The sequence below is a fragment of the Lissotriton helveticus genome, chromosome 1_1 (assembly GCF_964261635.1).
Source record: "Lissotriton helveticus chromosome 1_1, aLisHel1.1, whole genome shotgun sequence".
In the NCBI taxonomy this organism is placed as follows: domain Eukaryota; kingdom Metazoa; phylum Chordata; class Amphibia; order Caudata; family Salamandridae; genus Lissotriton; species Lissotriton helveticus.
In genome coordinates this window covers 473584113-473599434 of record NC_136057.1, presented here as the reverse complement: position 1 = coordinate 473599434, position 15322 = coordinate 473584113, and the positions used below count along the sequence as shown (strand labels likewise).

At 43.7% G+C, this 15322-nt stretch overlaps 1 protein-coding gene across 1 annotated transcript in view; it reads right to left on the bottom strand.

Moving 5' to 3' along the window:
* The window catches only part of LOC144811986 (cathepsin E-B-like), a 461737-nt gene extending 449968 nt beyond the window's left edge, over positions 1-11769 (bottom strand). Inside the window, exon 1 of the mRNA XM_078673901.1 lies at positions 11625-11769. The gene's annotated coding sequence lies outside the window, so the exon portion shown is untranslated. The remainder of the gene's footprint in view (positions 1-11624) is intronic.
* Between the last annotated feature and the right edge of the window lie 3553 nt (positions 11770-15322).

The window sequence follows — 15322 nt, the reverse complement described above, 5'->3', positions numbered from 1 at the left end:
TATTTAATTGAATTAATTAGAGTTAATGTAGTAGTTTAAAAAAAATTGTTATTGTTAATTAATAATTAATTGGTAATTAATTATTATTAATTAGTTAATTAAATTAATTAGAGTTAATGTGCTAATATATAAAAAAAAATATTGTTAATTAATAATTATTTGGTGAATAATTATTATTAATTAGCTAATTAAATTAATTAGAGTTAATGTGCTAATATATTTAATTTTTTGTTATTGTTAATTAATAATTAATTGGTAATTAATTATTATTAAGTGATTAAATGATGTGATTAATTTATGTGTAGTGGGTTGTGTGTTTATAGGGGAATAGGGTGTGACATTATTAAATGTAATTAATTAAAGAGATTGTATTTATTTATTGGTATTTATTGTTTGTTTGTTTGTTCTATTTTTTTTTTGTCCTCATATTCGCCCTTGGTGACCATATAGTAACAGAAAGATAGAGGAGATGACAGGAACACTGACCCAGATATACTGGGGGGGGATATTAACGATTCCTACCGGAGTACCCCGCAGTGCAAAGCATCAACCTCTTATTCGTCACGTGGTACCATCTAGGCTAACATGCTGCTATATAATACCCACTTCTTATCCGAAATCACCCTTGTAGGTTATGTGTAGCCAAAGGGGACCAGTTGAGGAGACCCTTCCAAGCAGCGTAATCATAGGACATGGGGGGGAAAAAAACCCATGCTATTATATTCCATGATTACCAATTCAATAGAAGCCAAAATCTTCTCTTATTTGGGTTCCCAGCTCTGATCATATCTAATTTTGACGTCTGTAGCATAGACGCACGCCAATCTGTTAAAAGTGGAGGTGCCTTATCTTTCCATCGTTTACATATTTCTCTTCTAGCCAGCAAACAGCCATAGAAGACCAATTTTTTACCCATGCCACAAAGCTCTGGTAAAATGCCAAAAAAGACTAACACTGGGCAAGGACTGACTTGAGACCCTACCGCCAAGGAGAGGGACACGCAGATCTCATTCCAGAATGATGTTAGGGATGGACACTCAAAAAACATATGTACATCTGATGCGGCTACCAAACCGCATCTAGGACAAGCAACCAGAGCGTTATTAGGATATTTTGATAAACGTAATGGAGAATAGTACGCCCTGTGCAATGTGAACAGATGGTTGCGACGAAGCCATGAAGGTTTCACAATTTCCCCCAAAATTTTAAACGATTCTAGCCACAGACTCTCCATATCAATATTAGTGATATATGTTTCCCAGAGCGAGTGGGGGAGCAAAAATTCACCATCAGTCTCGTCTATCATGAGGTTATACCAAAATGTGATCTCTTTTTTAAAAGGTAATTTATCTATCAGATGGGATACCAGATTACTCTCAGCACCTATTTTAAATCCGCCCCTACCCTGACTTTGAGCATGAGCCCAGCTCTGAATTTGAAGGTATTTAAATCTTGAGAAACGCGTTCCTATTATTGAACTCAAAGCCTCCCATGAAAATAAAATACCTTTGACAAACAGGTCCCCCCATGATGTAAGACCTGCCTCTCTAACAGGTAGAGCTAGACTATCCAAGAGCCAAGAGGGAGAGCCCGGAGAATCCCAAAGTGGAGCCCTACTATGATAGTAATCAAGTTTGAGTGCACGTCTAAAATTACCCCATGTTCTAGCTAGATCCCTCAATACCTTTAGCTTGACTTTCTTAAAATATTTGGGGTCACCAAACTTTAACAAAAAATTCGCAGGCCTAACTTTTTCCCCTTTAATAAGTGCTGAAAATAGTTTCCCACACCCAGTGCAATTAGGGGTCTTTAAAAGCATCCTGACGTGAGAGAGTTGAAAGGCCCATCCATAATACTGCAAATCTGGTGCCGCAAGGCCCCCTTTTTCTCGGCGACGTCTTATCTTCTTCCAGGCCAATCTGGGTGTATGACGGTTCCATATAAATGTGTTTATTTCGGCTTGGAGTTTTGCAATCATGGATGGATCAAAAAAGAGAGGAATAGTGCTAAACAGGAACATAATCTTAGGTAAAATAGTCATTTTAACCAGGTTGGACCTGCCTAACAGGGAGATAGGGAGAGCTGACCATGTTCTCATCAACCTACGACACTCCTTAGCCACGAGAGCGAAATTTAAGGGGACGATCTTATTAATATCTGCATAGATGTTTAAACCCAAATACCTCAGGATAGAGCTAGGCTGTGCCCCTGCCACCGGCACAGGATGATTCCAAACCATGATATTGGTTTTAGAAGCGTTGACTTCATAGCCGGATACTGCCCCAAACTCTTCTGCAATGGCTATCACTGTTGGAAACGCCGAGCTCAACTCGGATGAGAAAATGAGAACATCATCCGCATATAATGCGACTTTCCGCTCCCACCCTTCAAAAATAAAAGGTTTAATATTAGGGTTGTCACGAATTAATTGGACAAAAGGTTCTATATATAAATCAAACAAAAGAGGGGAAAGGTGACACCCTTGGCGGGTTCCGCGCGTAATACTAAATGGCTCTGTCAGTTCCCCATTAACCAATAATGAGGCGGAAGGGTCTTTGTATAAGAGTTTTACTGCCCGCCTAAAGTTATCACCTAAGTTAAACTTTTCCAGGACCTCTGATAGGTATACCCAATTTACCCTATCAAAGGCCTTTGTGGCATCGAGCGTGAGAACTGCCATAGGAAGAGATGCAGACGTGGCCATGTCTATTGCGCCGATGAGGTCGTAAGTCAGCTCATATAGCTGCCGGTCCTTTACAAATCTCTTCTGGTCCAAGTGCAGGATGTTGTTTGCCATCGCTCCCAATCTATTTGCTAGCACCGAAGCAAAAATTTTATAATCTGTGTTGAGAATTGAAATCGGCCTATATGACCCACAGTTAGTTGCTGGTTTGCCCGGCTTTAGGATCAAAGTTATGGAGGCCCTATCCCAAGAAATGGGGGGCAAAGCACCTTCCAGCAGGATATTATTAAACAGGTCCGTTAGGTAGGGAAGAATTGTTGAACAGATTACTTTATAGATTTCGGATGGTAACCCGTCGGGTCCTGAAGCCCTACCTTTTTTGCTATTAAGAACAGCCGACCGTACTTCCTCCAATGAGAAAGGGCACTCCAGGGCATTTCTTTGTTCTGGTGATAAGGCAGGAAGGGAAATCCCAGACAACCATTCCATTGCTTGATTTGGTTATACATTCTTGTCCTCACGATATATTTCGCTAAAAAAGCTCCTAAAAGCCCCACTAATTCCCTCATCAGTAGAGTGTATTACACCATCCTTACTAATGGAACTAATATTATTTCGGACCCTATCTGTCTTCGCCTTCCAGGCCAGGAGCCTACCCGCGCCTTCCCTGTATTCAAAATGGGCCAATTTGCTGGCCTCCCATCTCTCCAGGACCCGCACATTCAAGACTGAGGAAAGATCTCCTTTTAAAACCGTTAGCTTATCCTGCAAGTCCTCTAATGTGGCCCCAGATGCTGCTGGGTACCTATCGATTTCTGCTTGAACTCCCTCAATCTCCAATTCAAGCGAGGCTACTGATTCCCTGTATATCTTGTTTTTATATGCAGTTTTGTTGGTTAGATACCCCCTTAATGTAGATTTAAACGCATCCCATGTGATGCCAGGTGGGGCAGAGCCCTGATTAATCTCCCAAAAAACGTAACTTCCTGGTTTAGTGCCTCTATAATGTCAAATGAGGCGAGGATTGATCTATCGAAGGACCAGTTTCTTAGAGAGGCCCTGGACATGACCTCGTGCTCAAGAAGGATGGCTGTATGGTCAGAAAGATGGAAAGGTAAATGACACACTGATTTAACCTGTTTAACCAAGATATGACTAATCAAAATGAAATCAATACGAGACTGGTGGTGACATTTATAGTTCCTGAAAGTGACCCCCCTTTGAGACCCATGAAGTGTCCTCCATATGTCATTATAATTTAGTGCTTTCATGTTGTCTAACAAACAAATCCTAGTTTTAGATAAAGTTTTGGCCCTATTGGAAGGTGATTTATCCAGCACAGGGTCAAGGACTACATTGTAATCACCTGCCAGGATAACCGGCTCTGGGAATAGGTATAGTTGTGAGAAGAGTGTGGATAGAACTGATGGATCATCCTGATTCGGGCCATAGTATCCTACTATAGTAAATGGCAAACCTGAGATAATAACTGAGGCTATGGCCCATCGGCCGTATGGGTCCACCTGCTTAGAAACCAAACTCGCCCTAATAGATTTTTTAAAAAGGATGGCCACTCCCCTAATATGTGATGATTGTGATGTGACAACACCGAAGTCTATCCACCTATTCTTACCCAACAAATTTAGTATTTCGGCTTCTGCCAAATGTGTCTCCTGGAGCACTATTATTTGCGCTGCCGAGTCTCGTAAATATTGCATTATATTATTTCTTCTTGGACAAGTTCGAAGACCATTAGTGTTCCAGGACAGAATGCGGAGTTTATTCATTGTGATAGAGATCCCACCCGAGCAACAAAATCACAAGGACCAAAGACCAATCTTGCCATACTCCCGTACATAAGTTATATAATAGCTTACACCTGTCTTTCACCTCTCGAGGATGTTTTGGAGGACGTTTTAGAGGACAATTTTTAAGTTTTCCACCCCCCCCCTAACCCCCCTCCCACCCCAGACCCCCCTCCCTCGGGAAACCCCCACTCTATCTATCTGGAAAACCAGAGAGATAGCACCCTGCTATGGACTCCCGCTAGAACCAACCACAAACCCCGGGGACAATAACCAAAGAAGGAATCAACAAAACACAAATTTAGAGCCCTAAAGCATATTACTCTATGCTAAGTGAAATTACCCCCCCCCCACCCCCCCACCCCCTAAATGTGACCCTTAAGTTCGAGCGGCGACCAAGCCTGTCACTGGGCGAACCAGAATGTGATAACCAGTACTAGGGCCTAACCTTTTTTTTTTTTTTCCTCTCTTTTTTCCCCCCTTTTCTCTTCCCTCTTCCCCCTTCCCTCCCATTTTTTTTAAATTGTATGTGTAATCTTTTTTTTTTTTGCTTTTTTACCCACCACCATTTTATTTTGATAATCTCCCACTTTTTTTTTTCTATTTCATTATATCAAGTGCCTATAGAGGGTCTATACTCTTTAACATATCATAGATTAAATGTTAGTACGCCTGTCAAAACCAGAAGGAGAAGGAAGAAAAGCCGCAAGAGACCCAGCAAGGTAGAATATGAAAAGCCCAGGCTACTTAGCTGGCCCCGACCCCCTACTCATGGTCAGCAGAAGCTCATCTGCAGCCTGCACTGGTATTTATTGTTAATTAATTGGTAATTAATTTGTGTTAATTAGTTCATTTATAATTACATCAATTTAATAATATTGATTGTTATTAATTGATTAATTGATATTTATATTAATTGTGTTTTTTGTATGTGTAGTGTGTTGTGTGTGAAAGGGGAGTAGTGTGGGAAGTCATTTTTACCTCTATGCTATTCAACGCTTTCCCTACTGTTGCACCCTCTGGAGCTGGTTTAGTAATTTTTACCCCTACGCTATCCAACGCTTTCCCTACTGTTGCACCCTCTGGAGTGTGAATAGTAATTTTTACCCCTACGCTATCCAACGCTTTCCCTACTGTTGCACCCTCTGGAGTGGGAATAGTAATTTTTACCCCTATGCTATCCAACGTTTCCCTACTGTTGCACTCTCTAGAGTGGGAATAGTAATGTTTACCCCTACACTATCCAACGCTTTCCCTACTGTTGCACCCTCTGGAGTGGGAATAGTAATTTTTACCCCTACGCTATCCAACGTTTTCCCTACTGTTGCACTCTCTGGAGTGGGAATAGTAATTTTTACCCCTACGCTATCCAACGCTTTCCCTACTGTTGCACTCTCTGGAATAGGAATAGTAATTTTTACCCCTACGCTATGCAGCGCTTTCCCTACTGTTGCACCCTCTGGAGTGGGAATAGTAATTTTTACCCCTACGCTATCCAACGCTTTCCCTACTGTTGCACCCTCTGGAGTGGGAATAGTAATTTTTACCCCTACGCTATCCAACGCTTTCCCTACTGTTGCACCCTCTGGAGTGGGAATAGTAATTTTTACCCCTACGCTATCCAACGCTTTCTTTACTGTTGCACCATCTGGAGTGGAAATAGAAATTTTTACCCCTACGCTATCCAACGCTTTCCCTACTGTTGCACTCTCTGGAGTGGGAATAGTAATTTTTACCCCTACGCTATCCAACGCTTTCCCTACTGTTGCACCCTCTGGAGTGGGAATAGTAATTTTTACCCCTACGCTATCCAACACTTTCCCTACGGTTGCACCCTCTGGAGTGGGAATAGTAATTTTTACCCCTACGCTATCCAACGCTTTCCCTACTGTTGCACCCTCTGGAGTGGGAATAGTAATGTTTACCCCTACGCTATCCAACGCTTTCCCTACTGTTGCACCCTCTGGAGTGGGAATAGTAAATTTTACCCCTAGGCTATCCAACGCTTTCCCTACTGTTGCACCCTCTGGAGTGGGAATAGTAATTTTTACCTCTACGGTATCCAATGTTTTCCCTACTATTCGAATATGTGGAGTAAGTATATATATTAATTTATTTGTAGAGTTTTTAATTTATTTTAAATGTATATGTATTAGTTATAATTTTTTTAAATATGTTTTAATGTTTTTATTTAATATTTGTAAAATTATATGTATTTTTAAATTAATTTTACATTATTATTAATACATTTAAAAAACGATATTTTTTAATTCTATATTTTTGTACTACAATATTTTTTTTCGATATTTTTGTACTTACCTTTATGAAGATATAACTCCGATATTTTTGATGTCGATATTTTTGTGTCGATAATTTTGTATGTAGATATTTTGTCTGTCGATATTATGTCATAGATTCATTAAAAAGGCTTGTAGCAGTTTTCTGCAATCTTATTCTTATTTCTCATTATCTGTTTGCACAGTCACTCTTTATCACATTATTCTTGTCACTATGTAAAGCTCCCAGTGTTGTGCTTTTTGCACACAATTAAAACACACAGGAACAATTTGTGAAACTATATCAAACCTTGAAGGGGCTGAAAGCCTTCAAGCTCCTAAAATCAGGGCAAATCATCAGGGCATTGGGCATTTATTTAGATAATTTGGGGGTGAGGCTTGTCCGGGGTTACAACTTCGTTCTTAAATTTGTGCCTCGACACTTTTCAAATCCACCAGCCGCCACTGCTAATAATTGCATCACACAACATTTTCTTCATCTAGGGGAAGCTTATTCATGTGCTTTTCTAACAAGTAATCTGAGTGTCTTAATATGACTGCCGAAAACGCGGGAACTCTTTTGCACATGCGTCTACTGCGTCTACGTAGTATGATGTCCTTTGCTTTTGGTGGGAAATCTTTGCAGCTGCGCAGTATTAATAATATGGCCACTTTGAACCTGACATGCTAATGCACATGGCTTTTGCTTGAACTAAACCTTGCATGTCTTCTTAACTGCTAATGCAATAGTTACATTAAATTAAGGGGATTAGAGTAGAAATAAGTGGTATACAGTGCATTCATTTATTTTTGTATTCTAACGTGTATTTCTTTGACTTTATTATTAGTTTGTTATTGGGCCTGAAGGGTGATTGAAATCTCCATCTTGAATGATTGTACGCATGCGCCTGGGACTTAGTTAAACTTCGAGCAGTGACATTGAAGCACTGCCAAATCCCATCTTACCAGTGATGCGCCTGAGAACCTGACCACGTGACCCAGAGAGGGAAAGAAGAAATGGACAATTTTTATATACATTGCACATGAATTAATATGAATGTGGCTGAGAGGAATAAAGCATGGGAAAGTAAAATTAAGTGTGGGAACATAGAACCATTAAACCAAAGAAGATGACTTCACCTTAGTATGGTGTGATGACCTCTCCCCATCCCATCAACCAATCGAATGAAGGGAATACACGTATATTGACACATTGGATGGAGGTATAACTAAGGTAGGCTCAGTCAGATATATTTGACTTGTCAGAGACCTGTCACTGACCAAACACTGCAGCAGAAGAAGGCGGATGACACGGAAGTCAGAGGGCTAATCGAGCACTCTGAGAGAAGAATCGAGAGAGGCGGAGGGAGAAGAATCTAAGATTGCTGAAGAAGAATCGATCCATTCTCGAAGGGGAAATCGATGAGAGTAGCATCAGCGAGGGGTGTGATGCTGGGGTTGCACTAAGTAGAGGTTACCTGTCCTGTCCTGCACCTGATCTGAACCCTGGATTACTACTAGCCAGAGTCCGTCTTTCAACCCTTGGCCAGGGATTAGTCCTCACACCATTCTAGGTAAATATAAATCTGTGTGGTATGTCCTTGTACCGTTTTCCTTTTCCACCCTTCCCAGGTACCAATGCCTAGAGATTTTACTACGTTTTTTTAAAATTTTCGCTTGAATCTTTCTTTTCCTCCTTGAGAGGTTGGTGATTGACATGTATTGGTATTTGACTCACAAAATATTGCATAGATACAATTCTAAAACTCTCCCAAGTCTGTGGTCATTCAAAGAAATAAAAGTAAATGTTAATTATGCCTATTATGCTAACAACCTGATCTATTGACCAGAGGAAATTAAGACTAAGGTATTAAGGTTTTGTAAGAATAGGTGTACAGGTAAATATATATTTCAAGGTAGACTAAATCCTGATCCCCGGCAGAGGATTGCCAGCTTATTGTATGAATGTTTGATAGGCCCAGGTGAGTATGGTGTTTTAAAATAATCCAAGCTGGTAATTTCGCGCCATCATCTGGACATACCCTGCTAACTGAGAGGGAACAAAGCAAACACAAAGAGATGATGGACGGAGTGCTGAAACTTTTCAGACACAGATCAGGGTTGGATACATCATCATTCTTTAGCTCACTTTGCCACCCCAGTCCAGACACAGCTATATGCAAATCAATTTTGACCCTATGCCTCATGGGAACAGTCCAGCCCGAACTGCCAAGCCATGTCTTCACTGGACCGGAAACAAGCATCCTGGGATCTCTGCCCTGGGCAGGACTTTGTGCAGGTAGGGGTTCGAGCCTCGGCTCCAAACTAGGCTGCACCTGTTTTTATTTCACTCTGTTGTCTCTCTGATTGTCTCTTCCTCATTGTGCCTTTTTTCTTTATTGTACCACTTGTTGTGCCTCTCTTTATCTTTATTGTACCACTTATGTTGCCTTTTTCCCTACTGTACCACTTGCTGTTATTGTGCCGTTGCTTGTTTGTTCTCTCAGCCCATTTTCCCGCTTCCCCACCTGCTACTGCCCCCGCGTCCCCTCCCCATGCCGATTCCTGCTCCTGCCTCCCAGCTGTGCCTCCCTCCCCCCTACCCTATTAAATGGTGACTGCTGCGTGGGAGCACGAGTAGGACCTCTGACCTCGTCCAGGGACCTGCTCTCTCCCATGGTAGCTCCGCTGCTGTGCTATGCCTCTGCCCCGGGCAAGACTTTGTGCATGTAGGGGTTCGAGCTTTGGCTCCAGACTAGGCTGCGCTCGTTTTTATTTCACTCCATTGTCTCTCTGATTGCCTCTTCCTCATTGTGCCTTTCTTCTTTATTGTACCACTTGTTGTGCCTCTCTTTTTCTCTATTGTACCACTTATATTGCCTTTTTACTTACTGTACCACTTGCTGTTATTATGCCATTGCCTGTTTGCTTTCCCCGCCTTTTTTCTCACTTCCCCACCTGCCTCTGCTGTCCCTGCGACCCCTCCCCCCAGCCGATTCCCGCTCCCACCTCCCAGTTGGGCCTCCCTCCCCTATTAAATTGGGGCCATTGCGCAGCCACGCAGCGGAGGTGTCACTGGCGTGCCGAAGGCATGCCAAAGGCAAGCCCGTCTGCAACCATCCACGACCCTACCATGATCAGTGCCAGGAACCCTGGATCATGGACCATCCACCACTATAATTCAACTACGCCCCTCACACTCAACCCCGGAAAGAGCAATAACTGTCAGCTGTCCACACTGAGCACCACGCAGGGGCAATTCTCCTGCCATCACTGCTGCTGAAATTTCACCACCGTCAGCACCCCCATGGCCACTGCCCCCGTACCGAATGTCAACACTTCTGAAGTCCTGAAGTGCATCCTCCTCAATGTGCTCTCCCTGCACAGATATGCCGTAGAGAGCTGGGATTTCCTTGAGACCGTGAAACACATACTATCACCTCCGGTCTTATCAGTGCACTATTTAGCCTATGGGCTTATTAATACAGCCTATTCTCTGACTCTCGCATCATAGATAAAAACAGATAATGATCAACACAAATGAAGGAAAGCATTAAGGGGAATTTATCCCTTAAGTAGTAGAACCCTCACTCACCCGAGGGTGACATGCTTCATCATATGGGTTCCTCCTTACCAGTAGTGAAACCTAGTCATTACCGGGAGCTACGACTTCTTTGCTGTGATGAAGGAGCTCAAAGATGTTTTGATTTTATTAAGGATGGATACTAAATCCCATATGTGGAAAGGAGATAGTGAGGGTGCAGCGCAAAAAATAAGAATGAAAATTACGTACCAGAAGTGTGAAAAAGGTTAAAACTGTCTTGGATAGATGCACATCCTTGGATTTATTCTTGTGCTCTACCTGACAGGATTAAAAGAGCAATGCAAATCAGCAGTATTGATTAAAACTGCTGTTAGGCCAGGGTCGATATGTTTCAGCCAAATGATAGATTAACTGTATCGGCCACTTTCTTCAGGACCAACTGTGATGACTTAATATAATTTGCTGCTGCTGATATAGCGTAAGATAAATAATAAAGTAATACAAAACCAGTATTCCTGCATCTTGTTTGTCAGGTAATACAAGGCCAATCAAAACATTCATAGGGCATAATATGGTACGTTTTCCTACCGGACGTTTTTTTTTGTTGTCAGAATGAGACATACAGAGAGAAGGGCAATCAACAATTGGTGTTTATTATCGATTATTCAACATTTATAGCAATATATCAATAGTCTTACTGCGTAATAGTAATAGTAGTGATGCACTTACCCTCAACAGTAGGATACTATAACCTCACCTCAACCTGGCACGGCGCTCAGGATAGGAGGCCCCGCGCTATGGGGGATAGATTAAAACCCGTCACCACTCCATTATAAAGGATTAGGAAAATTCAAATGAGAGTGATTTGTCAGCTCCTGCGCACTACTAGGGTGCCTAAATAATGGCAGAACGGAACACATTGAGCATCATAACCATGATTCTATAAACAAGAAGTTGTTTGATGGGTAGCTTACAACCTCTGTTATTTCGCAAAAAATGGGGAGCCCAACTTTGCAAGAATCTATCAGGCAGGCACTAGATATTCCTTAGTGATCAAGTCCCTCAGAGCAAAATTCTAGGCCATTACATTATCAGCTACATGGCATGCTTAACCTAATATTAAAGACAAAACACAGACCCCATTGTAAAGGGTCATGCTAGTGGTAGTCTGAAAGGCAGCAAACAATTGTTAAAGGGCTATTCAGGCCAGATAAAAAACAAACCCAATAGAAAACTCAATGTATAACTATAATCTCGCTGACTAGCTACGTGGTCCAACAGCGCTTCTCAAAACGATTACCCATCGTCCCTCTTACCTGTTCGTCAGTACCTCTCTGCTGCTAGAGCTTGCCCCGGGAGGTACCGACGTGACGGTCAAACGCTATTTATCTGTATTGTATGTGCTCGGATTGGCGCGAAAAAATGGGCCTTCTCTGCTTATAGGTGGCCGCAAAATCGCCTGTTTCGTTATTGTACTACTGCGCATGTGTGGTTTGACGGCGCTATACTACAGTTGCGCATGTATTGTAACCAGACACTATTATTATTATCTCTTCGCGCATGCGCCCTGTGTTATGTGCCGTGCGCGCTCCAGTGAGACATTAACACTGTCGGAGCACATGCGCGTGAGTGTTATTATACACCTATTGGGAGATTACTGCGAACACTTGATCCAATTCTGTATCCTATGATGCCCAAACAAGCATCTACAGGACATAAGCGCCCAAGTTCAAAACAACTATTAGTAGGAATATTCACAGTATCTCAATTATCTCCAATAGGTATAATTGTCAAAGAGAGGATCGGTGTCCAATAAACACAGACCTGCGCAGACTCAGTGCTCTGATAGTAGCAAAAACCAAACTCAGTGCTCTGATAGCTATAAAAGCAAAAAAAGTATCCATCCTTAATAAAATCAAAACATCTCTGAGCTCCTTCATCACAGCAAAGAAGTCGTAGCTCCCAGTAGTGACTAGGTTTCACTACTGATTCAGAAAAGGGGGTGGTGATGAACAGAGTGTCTGAATTAAGCAGACCACTCTTACCCAGTCCAAAGATCAGGGCTTGATCCATCACCGTTATTTAGCTCACTGCCCCATCCCAGCTCAGAACCTGGCTATATGCAAATTAGTCTGTCCCTGGCCCAGTGCATCATGGGAACAGGGCAGACCAAACTACCAAGCCAATTCTTCACCAGAAAGGATACAAGCTACCGGGGACCGGTTTCTGGCATTTCAGCCTCGTCGGCCCGGCTTGCTTGAATCCTGATGGAGCAGTGAGCAAGGGACTCATGTCTGAGTATACCCTGCCACACCTATAGTGGCCAAAAACGATTCAGAAAAGGGGGTGGTGATGAACAGAGTGTCTGAATTAAGCAGACCACTCTTACCCAGTCCAAAGATCAGGGCTTGATCCATCACCTATATTTAGCTCACTGCCCCATCCCAGCTCAGAACCTGGCTATATGCAAATTAGTCTGTCCCTGGCCCAGTGCATCATGGGAACAGGGCAGACCAAACTACCAAGCCAATTCTTCACCAGAAAGGATACAAGCTACCGGGGACCGGTTTCTGGCATTTCAGCCTCGTCGGCCCGGCTTGCTTGAATCCTGATGGAGCAGTGAGCAAGGGACTCATGTCTGAGTATACCCTGCCACACCTATAGTGGCCAAAAACGATTCAGAAAAGGGGGTGGTGATGAACAGAGTGTCTGAATTAAGCAGACCACTCTTACCCAGTCCAAAGATCAGGGCTTGATCCATCACCGTTATTTAGCTCACTGCCCCATCCCAGCTCAGAACCTGGCTATATGCAAATTAGTCTGTCCCTGGCCCAGTGCATCATGGGAACAGGGCAGACCAAACTACCAAGCCAATTCTTCACCAGAAAGGATACAAGCTACCGGGGACCGGTTTCTGGCATTTCAGCCTCGTCGGCCCGGCTTGCTTGAATCCTGATGGAGCAGTGAGCAAGGGACTCATGTCTGAGTATACCCTGCCACACCTATAGTGGCCAAAAACGATTCAGAAAATGGGGTGGTGATGAACAGAGTGTCTGAATTAAGCAGACCACTCTTACCCAGTCCAAAGATCAGGGCTTGATCCATCACCGTTATTTAGCTCACTGCCCCATCCCAGCTCAGAACCTGGCTATATGCAAATTAGTCTGTCCCTGGCCCAGTGCATCATGGGAACAGGGCAGACCAAACTACCAAGCCAATTCTTCACCAGAAAGGATACAAGCTACCGGGGACCGGTTTCTGGCATTTCAGCCTCGTCGGCCCGGCTTGCTTGAATCCTGATGGAGCAGTGAGCAAGGGACTCATGTCTGAGTATACCCTGCCACACCTATAGTGGCTAAAAACGATTCAGAAAAGGGGGTGGTGATGAACAGAGTGTCTGAATTAAGCAGACCACTCTTACCCAGTCCAAAGATCAGGGCTTGATCCATCACCGTTATTTAGCTCACTGCCCCATCCCAGCTCAGAACCTGGCTATATGCAAATTAGTCTGTCCCTGGCCCAGTGCATCATGGGAACAGGGCAGACCAAACTACCAAGCCAATTCTTCACCAGAAAGGATACAAGCTACCGGGGACCGGTTTCTGGCATTTCAGCCTCGTCGGCCCGGCTTGCTTGAATCCTGATGGAGCAGTGAGCAAGGGACTCATGTCTGAGTATACCCTGCCACACCTATAGTGGCCAAAAACGATTCAGAAAAGGGGGTGGTGATGAACAGAGTGTCTGAATTAAGCAGACCACTCTTACCCAGTCCAAAGATCAGGGCTTGATCCATCACCGTTATTTAGCTCACTGCCCCATCCCAGCTCAGAACCTGGCTATATGCAAATTAGTCTGTCCCTGGCCCAGTGCATCATGGGAACAGGGCAGACCAAACTACCAAGCCAATTCTTCACCAGAAAGTATACAAGCTACCGGGGACCGGTTTCTGGCATTTCAGCCTCGTCGGCCCGGCTTGCTTGAATCCTGATGGAGCAGTGAGCAAGGGACTCATGTCTGAGTATACCCTGCCACACCTATAGTGGCCAAAAACGATTCAGAAAAGGGGGTGGTGATGAACAGAGTGGCTGAATTAAGCAGACCACTCTTACCCAGTCCAAAGATCAGGGCTTGATCCATCACCGTTATTTAGCTCACTGCCCCATCCCAGCTCAGAACCTGGCTATATGCAAATTAGTCTGTCCCTGGCCCAGTGCATCATGGGAACAGGGTAGACCAAACTACCAAGCCAATTCTTCACCAGAAAGGATACAAGCTACCGGGGACCGGTTTCTGGCATTTCAGCCTCGTCGGCCCGGCTTGCTTGAATCCTGATGGAGCAGTGAGCAAGGGACTCATGTCTGAGTATACCCTGCCACACCTATAGTGGCCAAAAACGATTCAGAAAAGGGGGTGGTGATGAACAGAGTGTCTGAATTAAGCAGACCACTCTTACCCAGTCCAAAGATCAGGGCTTGATCCATCACCGTTATTTAGCTCACTGCCCCATCCCAGCGCAGAACCTGGCTATATGCAAATTAGTCTGTCCCTGGCCCAGTGCATCATGGGAACAGGGCAGACCAAACTACCAAGCCAATTCTTCACCAGAAAGGATACAAGCTACCGGGGACCGGTTTCTGGCATTTCAGCCTCGTCGGCCCGGCTTTCTTGAATCCTGATGGAGCAGTGAGCAAGGGACTCATGTCTGAGTATACCCTGCCACACCTATAGTGGCCAAAAACGATTCAGAAAAGGGGGTGGTGATGAACAGAGTGTCTGAATTAAGCAGACCACTCTTACCCAGTCCAAAGATCAGGGCTTGATCCATCACCGTTATTTAGCTCACTGCCCCATCCCAGCTCAGAACCTGGCTATATGCAAATTAGTCTGTCCCTGGCCCAGTGCATCATGGGAACAGGGCAGACCAAACTACCAAGCCAATTCTTCACCAGAAAGGATACAAGCTACCGGGGACCGGTTTCTGGCATTTCAGCCTCGTCGGCCCGGCTTGCTTGAA